A 12,693-nucleotide genomic window follows, 5' to 3' on the forward strand; every position below is an offset into this window, starting at 1 on the left:
GGGAATATTATTGACTTTGTATTCTGTACTTTCCTTTTTCCCCTCTTTCGTTTCCTTCTTTTCTTTCTTCCTTTTACATTGAACACCACAGCCTTTGTCTGATGCATTGAATGGCAGGATAACACAATATGGTAATCCAAAGCTTAGGATTTTCAGATCTTTGTTGGTGTTTCTTATTGCAACATTTCTTTGCTAAATTGCAAGAGCAAGTAAATTAAAATATTTTGTGGAGTTTCGTGCAATAACCAGAATCAGCAGCACTTGTGACCCATATCAGATGATGAGTGGAAGTTGCAGACTTGTGGCTTGTATATTTGTATCCTTTTCCCAAATAAATAGTGAATAATTTCACTGGCTGTCCCAAGCAATTCACTGCACCTATTTAACTATTTCAGTATAAAATTCCTTGTATAAATTAAATCAATGCCTATAAAGGCGAATTAGCAGCACTTTAGCCAAGGTTTTTGGTTGTCAAGTTTAGCTTACATTGTACTGGAATTGGGAAGCCAAAGTCTTACATAAACTTTAGAAATTTGGGATGGAAATGCATGAGAGAAACAAACCTAACCATACATGTGTTGCCATATTTTCTTTTAGCAATTTTCTTCAAAATGAATATCACTTTCCACTTGGAGCTTTGCAGGCCAGTCTGAAACTGTCTTAGCTAATTTGGCTACAAAGGCTATGGAGGTTATACCTGCCCAGATCTCTCTACAATAAGAATAGATCTAGTAAGAAATGTATGGCAGACAGATTAGTAATTCAAACTAGGATTGTGAAAGTGAAAATGCACAAGATGGAACTATTTTTCAGGCATTTATTGGGTCAGCTCAATGCCCAGATGAAAGACTGCATTATTGGAGTATTTTGTCAGCCACTTTAAATTTCAGCTTAGATAAAAGTGAACTGGAAGAATTATTTGAATAATTTGTGATTATTCAAATATTTTTATTTACTTGAACAGCTTATTTGTTGTATCTCTAGTCCCAAAGATGCATTTTCTAGAGGCAACTGGATTTTCTTGTTTTTTCTTTTGAAGACGTTTTGCTTTGCATCCAAGAAGCTTCTTCAGCTCTGACAACCTAGTGGGCAATAGAAGAATATATATGACAATGAGTAAAACAGAGGTGTCAAACTCAAGTTGCCACAGCTGTGTCACATGATATATCAGTACTATTTTCTCCTTCACTAAATCAGGCATGGGCATGGCCAGTGCATGAGGGATCTGGCCTGTGGGCCGAGAGTTTGATATCCCTACTCTAAAAGGATACAGATTGCCAGGTGTCTGCAAAGAATATAAATCCTTCCATTCCCCATTATCCTGTTAGAGCTGAAGAAGTTTCTTGGATGAGAAGCGAAACGTCTTCAAAAGAAAAAACAAGACAGTCCAGTTGCCTCCTGAAAAAGCATCCTTGGGACAACCATGACCTTGGATGACTGAGAATCTCTTCAGGTTTATAGCTCTCTAGTGTATTTATTCCACATTAATTTTTAATTATTTTAAACAGGATATGAATATAAGTCATAATCACAATTGCTAGTTTGCATGTTCTATTGTTGTTTACCATTTTATTTCTAGGCATTGTATTTTAATCATTTTTCTTACTTTGTACCACACTTAGATACTTATAAGGAAATGTTTTATTAAAAATGAAAAGGAAAATAAGCATATGTCTTTAAACCTTTCCTAATAGATATTTTGATATTGTTCAAATTATTAATCATTTCCTTCAGCAACTTAAGCAGCTAATAGAATATAATGAAAGTTAATTAATAATACATATTGTTAGGGTTTTTTTCATCAACGTACTTTAATACTAGTTACTAATATTGCAGTTGAATCTGATAAATTGTATTTATTGTTTCTTTTCTTTCTCTTATTTCCTTCCGTTCTCTCTTTAACCAAAAATAGTGTCATTCTATGGTATTCAAAAGTATTTGATTAAACTTTCTTCAATAACATTTCAGTTGGCAATTGCTACTGTACAGTCAGTTCCCAAAGTTGATTATGTTGAAAGCTATGGAGGAAATAGTACCCAAGTGCTTGCCATTCATTGAATGGTGATTGCCTAACATTAAAAACGTTTCTGGCATGACAGGTTCGCTTCAGCAGGTATTCAGGTGCTAAACTGTAAGGTAGTCACAGTGACCGCAGATGAAATACTTTGAACAAACAAAAGCAATATTATTGGCAAAGCCTCCAACAACAGAATATAATTGGCAGGTAGGCAAAAAATTTCAGTTTAATTTTAAAAGGGGGTTTTATACTAAGATTATCACATCTGCACTGCAAAAATCCAGGTGACAACTAGGTTGCAGGAAAAAGCTATAGAAACGCCTAACTGTAGTTAGATGTTTCCATAACACATGTGGTATAGGCAGTCTTTGACTTATGACCACAATTGACCTCAAAATTTCTGCTGCTATGTGAGACTGTTGCTAAGTGAATTTTGCCCCATTGTACTACCTTACTTGCCACTGTTATGTGAACCATTGCAATTAAGTTAGTAACATGGTTGTTAAGTAAATCTCACTTTCCCATTGAAGTTGCTTGTCAGAAGGTTGCAAAATGGATTACATGATCCTGGGGCACTGCAACCATCTTAAATATGAGTTAGTTGCCAAGCATTTGAATCTTGATCATGTGACCAGAGAGATGCTGCAATAGTTGTAAGTGCAAAAAAGTCATTACTCACTTTTTTCATTGCCATTGTAACTTTGAACGGCCATTAAATGAACTGTTGTAAGTTGAGGACTGCCTGTAATCATAAATGGTAACTTAGCCTGTGTTAATAGCAATAGCACATAGACTTACATACTGCTTTACAGACCCCTCCAAACGGTTTATGGAGTCAGCATATTGCCTCCAACAATTTGGGTCCTCATTTTATCAACCTTGGAAGGGTGGAAGGCTGAGTCAACATTGAGGCGGTCAGGATCAAACCCCTGGCAGTCAACTGATTTAGCCTACAATACTGCATTCTAACCACTGCACCACCATGGCTCTCAATGAAATTAGCTACTTGGTGTATTTTTCAAGATCACAACAAAAACTATAAAAGGATATAAATATATTGCGCAGAGTCTATAGCAACAAATGCTCACAAAGTCTGTTACTATATTTCTTCTGAATTCTACAGAAAAATACATGTAGGTTTTAATGGTCAGAATTTTACGATTTAAGACAGAGAATAAACAACATTTTTCATCTAATGTATTTATCAGATATTTTAGCCTTCTACTACCAATTCCAAGAAGCTAGAAAAATCAATACAGCACAAAATAGTTATACTAAATCAACACAATCCTTGAGAACAAGTATAAGTGCCTTTTGATAACCTATAAACTTGTGTATATAGTCATCATGCTATTCCCTTTTGGGATAAATTATACAAAATGCAGAAAAAGAGTGATGAGCAGCAGACAAAAAGGGGGAGGACAGGGTGGGGGAATAAATCTAAATGTATCAGATTTACATCAACAGCATTCACTATACCTTTGTACCCCCAAAGCTGCTTTTTCAAAAGGCAACTAGATTTTTTTTAATTTGTTTTCCCTTGAAGATGTTTTGCTTCTCACCCAAGAAGCTGCATTCAATTTACTGAAGAAACTTCTTGGATGAGAAGCAAAATGTCTTGGAGGGGGTGGGGGAACCTAGTTGCCTTTGAAAAAGCAGCTTTGGGGCAACCATGACTGGCTTACTGAGAATCTCTTAGACATAGATCTTTCTATATCTTCCTATGCTTGTATGCCATCCTTGTGTCCATCACATCCATATATCATACATTGACTTTTGTTCTTTAGGATCTAATCAACTTCATCCAACCACAGATTTACATTTTTAACCCTTAATATACCCCTTGCTATACTATGCTTATTAATTATCTTTATGAAAACCAAACCATCTCAGCCTACTTCTTTAATAGAAGTCACTAATTTTTGTATTCATCCAGCAAAAATACATTTTTGACCCACTTCTTCCTCAGATGCGCATAATTAAGTATGCCGTTCCCATGCCATGGTATTCTACCAGTTCACCCAAACCGGTAGCTCTGACTTCAAGCCAAGAGCAAACCGGTTCTCTGTTTCTGTGAATGTGGGCCCGCCTGCCTGCCCCTGCACTATACAAAGCTTTATTTCTGTTTCTGAAACCCAGCAGATTGAATTGCCACTCCTCAGTTGTTTTCCTTTCTCTTTCATTGTTTTCAATGCGGAAGTTCAATTTTCTCTTAATTGTGCATGCGCACACAACACGCGTCAGACACGCTCTCTCAGCGAACCAGTAGTGAAGCCAGTAGGATCCCACACCTGGCCGTTCCCACTGCATGTAACAGTTATATTTCTCTTGATAATCCCATACAGCAAAGTAGAAATAAAATGGTACCATAGAAAGCCATTTTCATTTATTTTGATAACATTGTTGTGGACAACAGGCTACCTACTATATTTTAGAAGCATTTGTACATTTTAGCATTTCTCTAGCTATGTAAATTCCTCTATTTGCATTTATTTTTCATTTGCAATCTGATTGCTCAGTGGGCATTCCAACAACTTTGCTCTTTGATACATTCATTTTCAAATTTGTACTCCTTATTGCATCATACAATCAACAGAAAATTAAGTGCAAATCATTCAGATTTTCAGCACACAATATAGCATCACCTGCACATTCCAGGCACTATTATAACAGGTGTTTCAAACTCAGTTTCATTGAGCGCCACATCAGGATTATGGTTGACCTCGAAGGACCTGGATGGGTGTGGCTGGGTGGTCACAGCCAACCAAGTGGGCATGGTGGGTGTGGCCAGTTCACCGTCACTCATATCGGGGGTGCCTATGGCAGTCCAGGCAAGGTGAAGGAGATCCATTGTCTCCAGCATGTGCCCAGGAGATGGGAGAACAGCCCCTCACTGTGTCCGGGGTTCCTCCCCCCCAGATCTAAGGCTGGCCACATTCTGGCCCAGATGGCCACCACCAAATTTTAGATCAGCACTCAGCCAGCCTGGGCCAGGGCCAATGTGCAGGGGCCAGTCCTTTGCTGTTTTCAGGGCAGCCCCACAGGCCAGATCTAACCACATCGTGAGCCAGATCTGGCCTGCGGATCTTGAGTTTAACACCCAGGATCTATATAGTGGCAAAGTTTGTCTCTGGAACTATGACTATTGCCAATATCCCAACCTTGGAGTTTTCTTTTTCCATTTTAATGCTTGCTACTATGTGCTTTTTTATCTATTCCATATCAACTTCCATCTTAGAATAGCATCAATATAAAGTGAAAAGCCTTCCAGCAGTGGTGCCACATTTCGGTTAAAAAAAAGAAGAAGACAGCTTCTGTTGCAAGAAGCTGGAACTAGATTGTAAAAGCTGTTGGTATAACTTGCTTGTACATCATATTTGCCAGAAAAAACAAATATCTATGTGAATGCATGAATGTCCAACAAAAACAAGCTTTTCTACTTTTTTGGCTTTCTGACTAAGATATATGAAAGCCTTCTTTTCTGAACTCAGCATGGGAAATTCACACTTCCCTTTCTTCATAGCTAAGACTAAAAAGCAAGTAAGCTGTTGCAACAGCAGCAGCAGCAACAACAACACAACTTTCTCACTCACGTGGATGGAATTCCTTGTCATTTCTAGCTCCCAAATGTACAAAATTGGGATAAGTGCCTTCTAAAGAGAGTCGTGTCAAAAGATAACCTTAATATATAAAAATGTCCAAGATAGAATATCATTTTCAAGGCAACTATAATATATGTGAGTTTTATATTGTTAATTTCCACTACGAATGCCTAACAGATTTCATGACTAAAAACTGTAATGTTGAAAGCAGCTCTAATTTTTTTTAACGCTGGAGCTTATTTATTTTCTTCCTGAAACTAACATGACATTGTAACTAATGAAAATTAAAAGTTATTTTTCATTGAAATATCACTTTAGTCATAATCCTGTTCAGTTTATATCAGAAGCCCCTATCTCAGTTCTCTAGTGCTATACCACCACCCTGTTTCTGGCTGTGCCATTACTATTATAATGATGGTTATCAAACCAACAGGTGGAATTAAGGTGGAAAAATTGCACATCATACTCCTCTTTCTTCCAAGTAAGCCCAGAATCAAAGAGAAACCACTTCTATCCACCTACATCTCTGTTTTCAGTCTGGAAATCAGACTGAAGTACAGATATTTTTATGAAGGCTTCATTCTCGAGGTCTAGAAGAAAGGAGATTATGGGAACAAAGCAGTTTTCAAACACTGCTATAAAGAAGATGGAAAGCAATAGTTATTTATTGCAGTGAGAGTGGAGTGAAAGACAGCAGAGTTTTGAGTAAGTAATTTAAATAAAACATTAAACAAAGGTTTCTAACAGAAAGATTAAGTCATAGAAACTTGTCAATGGACATTTTAAAGAAGGCCACAGATAAGCAATTGTTGGGGATTTTTGAAGTACAATGATTTCTGTTTTAGTGCAGGAGAGCTGTACTGGATAATCCTTGAGATTCTTTCCAGCACGGCAATTCTAGGTAAACAATACTGCCCTTTAGCTTTCCTAAAATACCATATTCAGTAAAACATCTCTCACTAAATTGTTCCATAATATAGTTAACACTAAAAAAATCTTTCAGTTATCACAGCATCATCTCGCTTCAAAATTACTGTTCAAACAATTTAATATAATATGTATCCCATACAAATAGTCTTTCATTGTGTGAGTAATGCATGCTTCTAATCTTGCAAGCCTCTGCTTTCCAACTCAAATTCAGTATTTGTATGAAAATAGCACACAGATATCTTGGGATCTACAATAGGTCCATTTGGTATGATCAGATACAACCAAGATCTGATTCATGACTAGCTAATTAGTAAGTAGAAAGTAACCTAGATAAAAGTATAGATAGTCTTGGAGCATTTTAATTCCATAATGTTCTGACATTATGGCAAAATACACTATGCTATATTAAACTAAACCATGTCTGTATTTGCATTTGGTTTCTCATTGGCTAAACTGATGCCTATGGGAAGTACCAAGGACATGAATGTACATTAGCATGCATCCTATCCTATTCCCCCCCAAGCTCATTTTGAACTCTGAATGATATACTGAAACTGATATAGACCTGCAACGTTTGCTGTAGTGAAAATTTAGTGTCATCTGAAATTTTTTCATGTCCTTTAACCATATCATCATTATCATACGAGCCATGGTGGTGCAGTGGTTAGAATGCAGTACTGCAGGCTAACTCACTACTTACTCCAGGAGTTCAATTCTGAACGGCTCAAGATTGAGTCAACCTTCCATTCTTCCAAGATTGGTAAAATGAGGACCCAGATTTGCAATATGCTGACTCTGTAAATAGTTTAGAAAGGGCTGTAAAGCACTGTGAAGCGGTATATAGGTCTAAGAGATATTGCTACCTAATGGTTTATAACCTTCTTACCCAGCTCCCAGCATGTATTATTTTTAAACAATTGTTTTTCATTTTGGTTTTTCAAGTCATTGAACATAAGCTCAAATCTCAAAATCTCTTTTTCATGCCAAATTGATGAAAATTTATGGTCTTCTTTGGACAACATTCCCATTTCCTGAAGGGAGCTTTTTCACTCTGTAACAGTATCTTTGAAAAGGAACATTAATCATGCAAGTAACCATAGATTCGATGTTGACTTTCATAATCATAGTATGCATTCTTGTTGATTTTCAATTATGGTGTTGTTGAGTATCCTTTAAAAATTTAGTTCTCTAAAATTTCCAGCTTAACTTACTTTTTAACTCTTCATTTTATAGAAATTTTCGGATTGGAAATATTTTTTTAAAAAAATCCCTAGCAATTTGTGTTTACTATAAATTAAACTCAATAGCATTGTGGTAACTGTTTCTAATTAGCTCAATGGTATTCTATCTCACATTACATTTGGAGCTCTATATAACATTATGTCACACCTCTTTTTATTTATTTATTTAGTTTGGATGCCACCCAACTCCAACGGACCCTGGTGGCTCACAATAGAGAAACATTACATCACCAGCTGCTCTAAGGCAGAATATTAAAAATGTTGTAACTTCATCATGACCAAGACATGCTTGTACCCGGTAGATATAAACGTAGGTGAGGGTTCCCATAACTATAGCCACTTCTGGAGGTAGTATTTTGCTCAAGGTATGTCCCAAGTAATAAACCATTTTGGAACTTGGTATTTTAATCTATACAATCTCTATAAAGAAATCAGGTTCTGTTGAAGTTTTTTTGTCATACACTGTGATCTCTTAGATGTATAGAAAAGCACAATTTACAGGTCTTTTTTTACAGCATTTAGATTGATAGGATACTATATCCCTTTCATTATCTCCATTCTAATTCATTCAGCACTAGGACAGAAATGTATTGACAGTCACTTTGTGGTCATTATGAGGATTATGTATGTTGATGTCTGCACAATCACACTCCCAAATGCATGGAACAGAATTCATTTTGTACTTTTTATTATCTTATTTGACTATTGTATGAATTTTGTTACCTTAAGGTTGTAGCATTTTTAACATTTTAAAAAAATCTGCAATGATTTTATATGATTTTTTTAAAAGCCTTAGGAGAGAAGGGGAAGCAGTAGGAGGGAACAGAAAAGGGAAGCTGAGAAGGGTCAGATGGGGGAAATCAGGGAATACTGTAGAAGGCCTATAAGAATGTATAACTGTGTCAGGCCGTGGAAGAAGAATAACTTTACAGAGAAGAAGCAAAAGATGACAGGTATTTAAATGCATGGTCCTATGGCAAGGCAAAAAGATATATTTGCTTGCAGGATATACCTGGCTCCCACCTGCTTTCTTAAGTACAAGCTTTGTTGGTTCTCTTTTGAGTTTGGGCAAGAATGTTGCATACTTGAAATGATTCACAGTTTTTGCCTATGTTGCACTTTTGCTAACAAGGGCAGTGCCATCTGAAGGGCATATGGCACTCTAGGCAACATTGACTAATGCTGCCACTTCCCATTGATACAAAGACTCGGATTTTTAGAATGATTCAGAAGGAGGGGTGGAGTTGGCATCCACTCAGTTTTGTAGCCCTATACCAATGCCTAAAGCTGGCCCTGAATCAGGGCAATAAATTTAATGTTGCTAATTGGGCTAACCTGATCATGTATTTGACCGAAGTAAAAAGTATATAAAGGCACCCTGACCTATTTTTATGATGATACACTGACAGGATTATAGAAGCTATTTTTATGATGATAACACTGACAGGGTTATGGAAGCTATGAAGATGATACAAAACTTTTCTGTAATGAGGAAAAACTGCTGCCTGCTAAGATAGATATGGCTACAGGAATCATGGATGTACAGTAGGTAATCTTACCCACCTGAAGAATTAAATGATTTCTCATTAATACTTTTACATAATCTGTTATCTGTAAATAAATGTTGCCGTAACTTGCTGAATATAGTTCATCATATATTTGCTCTGTTTCTGCATTTTTATATTATATAGCAATAATATATATTTCATTTATAATACCTAACCTAATGTACTTGTCTTTTTATAGCATCATCTCCTTTTCTCACTGTTATATTGGTTGAAAGTTATTATTTTCACAGTTATTGCTATTAGATAATTAAGGTATATATATTACATATTTATTATGTAGGGTAAAGATTATTGCTGCTTTTGAATACTGAAAAAATGTATATCTTTTGTATACTGTAAGGTTGAGAGAAATGTAAACGTAATATAGTTCTTCCCTTAAAAACAGTGGGTGACATGTTTATATTTTAGCTTTGCGGAAGATGGAAAAATTCTTTGTAGTGGATACTGCTTGTGTGTCTGAACTGAGGCCTTGTAAAGATCCCCACCCAGACTATTTATTTTATCTACCTTATAAACTAAAATAAGGATCCAATACTGGTAATATATTTATACGGATACATAAGAAAATAACTGTATGTGTAGCATTTTTGTCAGGCCATAGAAAGCTGTAATTCCAAATTCTAAAACTTCTTAAGTCAAACTGCTGTTGAAATGATCTTTCAGATATCTATATTTTTACATATAGGTTATTCAGAAATTGTTCTCTGATAAATTCCACTATAGTTTCCTTGAATCTCTCTTAGTTGCCCAGACAACGACTAAGAAGAATTTGTATCTTAAGTTTCACCAATTCAAAGGGAAAGTAATACTCTCACAAAAATGAATTAAATCAAATTCTCCTTGAAAAATGTAAAAGAGAAGCGTTCTAGTCTGTCTTGTTTTCTAATATCTAATTTTCTCTATATTCCCTAAATTCAGCATATTTATTCTGCAGTGTAAGAAGCTTGACTGCTTTAATATGATCTAGACTTCTCTTACTAATATCATGCGCCTATCTCCTAGATTGGAAAGTTTCTTGCTTTTTCTGTTTCACTCAATGCTTCACTCCTATGTTGAAAAGATTACAGCAAGTTTAGGATCCCCCCCCCCTTCTGTATTGTTATGCTTCAATCCATTTACCCCAATTCTTTTCTCTCTTCTGTTGCTGTAATCTGGGAACTATTCTTCTGAAGTATTGCCAGGTCAGTAAGTGTATACTGTAAACTAAAAGAGGGTCAGAATTTATGTCTCCTGACCTTTATCCTAAAAGGGTATCAGGTGTGATACCTCTCTAAAGAATCTTGCTGGTAATCTCTTGTTGAGTGGGAGTGTCTGCCACAAACATTTCCTCCCAGTCTAGCTTTCAATGGCACTTCACAGTACACTGAAAATTATCAGGGATGGTTAATTATTGGCCTCTTGGAACAACCCACCCACTTTGATTCAGGCATGCTTTCCCCAATATTTAAGAAGGTTATTTAGCAACGTACAGTATAATTACAGAAAATAGTTTGGGTTGGTTAACATTTTCATGTTTTGTATGTTTGGTTTACGAGTCTAAAAGCAGCTTCAGGTTCAAACTTTAAACGGCTCAGCATATGAGCAGAATTTTAACTGCTGAATGCCAGGAATCAAGATTTGCCTGTTAGAACTCTGGAAGAATTGTATCACCGAAACTCATCAATAAAGGAACTTGTGATAGCAAGTTGGTGCCAGTACATTTAGAGCTGAGGTGGCCAATTAATTTTCCTAAAGGGCCACATGAGAAACCAGGACTGTTGTGGAGGATCAAGCCAATAGGGCTGTGAAGGTGCATAGGCCCACACTCACATACCTATGCATTTTTTTAAAAAAAATAGCAGTCACCTCCAAAATAAAAATAATGCAGTTGTATTGCATGCATGGCATACACTTATTTACATTTGATTTCTAATTTCTGATTGACCTCATATGGGCTGGACAGGGACAGCCCAAAGGGATGGATGGATGGATGTGACTTAGGGTCCATAAAATACCCAGGTTTGATTTAGAGTGAACATTTTCTTACACATACATACTCCAATTCCCAAACCTACTTTATACCTGTATTTAATCACACGTACCTAAATATATTCTGTATTGTAAATAAATCTTGAGGACTAGGACAAGATGACCATGCTAAAGGGAGAAAGAATCAAAATGCTTTGGCTGTAATATGTTTTTTTCATAATATTATTATACTGTTCCCAGATAGAGTCTAGCAGCTTATTAGAAGTTATACTGCAGGTACAGCTACCTTTGAAAACTTCAAGCAACACAAAATGAAACTCCCTTGATATTGATAAAGTTGATTATTTCGTCAGAGATCTTATATTGATTTTAAACCTTCACTATTCATTGGTGTCTGAAATCTCCTGAAGATGGCCTTTAAAGGCTATGTAATTTCAGTGCCAGATACTTGAAGGTTTGTTTTTCGACATTTGTGTTTAACTGTAAATTAAGCTTTTTCTCAGGGACCTGATCCATTTGTCCAGTTTATTTATTTTGTGGAGGGTTGCATACGATAGGATCAAGTGGTGGGATCAGTGATGGGTTTCAAATTTTTTTAGAACCTCTTCTGTAGGTGTGGCCTACTATGTGGGAGTGGCTTGCTGGCCATGTGACTGCATGGGAGTGGCTTGCTGGCCAAGTAACTGGGTGAGCGTGGCCAACTTGTAAAATGTGGTGAAACTCACTTAACAACACTCTTGCTTAGCAACCAAAATGTTGGCTCAGAAACTCTGGCATTTGAAGCATACAAGTCTTAAAGCTGTCAAGTTTCAAGACCCCTAACCCTTTAGCAAAAAAAAACCAGGGGTGTTCAAACTTGACAGCTTTAAGGCTTGTGGACTTCAACTCCCAGAATTCCTCCTCTTGTTTTTCACCTTGATGATGTGCTGACGGGCGGGGGGAGGGAGCTGGAACCGGTTCTAAACAGTACGTAGATTTGTGGAACCTCTTCTATAAAAGAGGTTAGAACTGACAGGAACCCACCCCTGGGTGGGATTCACTTACCTTCGCTACCGGTTCACAAATGTGAGCGCACAGAAGGTTGCGCATTACAGGGGGTGAGTGGCCGGAGCCTCCACCACCTGCCGCTACTGATTAGAACCAGTAAGAACTGGTGGAATAACACCAATCTTATGGAACTCCTACCCTGCCCACCTTCCTCTCCACCTTAGACAGGTTAGAAAATTCTACAAAAATTTGAATCTACAATACATGGATTTCAATATGTGTTGCTTTTCTAACTTTCTATATCCTGTTATAGACTATGATGCACTTTTGTTTGTTTATTTACTAGACTTGCCTCATGTGTTGCTCCAAGAGCCCAAGGC

At 36.7% G+C, this 12,693-nt stretch overlaps 1 protein-coding gene across 3 annotated transcripts in view; it reads left to right on the plus strand.

Annotated features, from left to right (window-relative positions):
• MIPOL1 (mirror-image polydactyly 1) overlaps window positions 1-12,693 on the plus strand; it is a 200,777-nt gene that overhangs the window by 139,269 nt on the left and 48,815 nt on the right. The window lies entirely within an intron of this gene.

Source organism: Thamnophis sirtalis, unplaced genomic scaffold (assembly GCF_051295495.1).
Source record: "Thamnophis sirtalis isolate CommonGarterSnake01/CBP01778 unplaced genomic scaffold, rThaSir2_p1.2 scaffold_1, whole genome shotgun sequence".
NCBI lineage: Eukaryota > Metazoa > Chordata > Lepidosauria > Squamata > Natricidae > Thamnophis > Thamnophis sirtalis.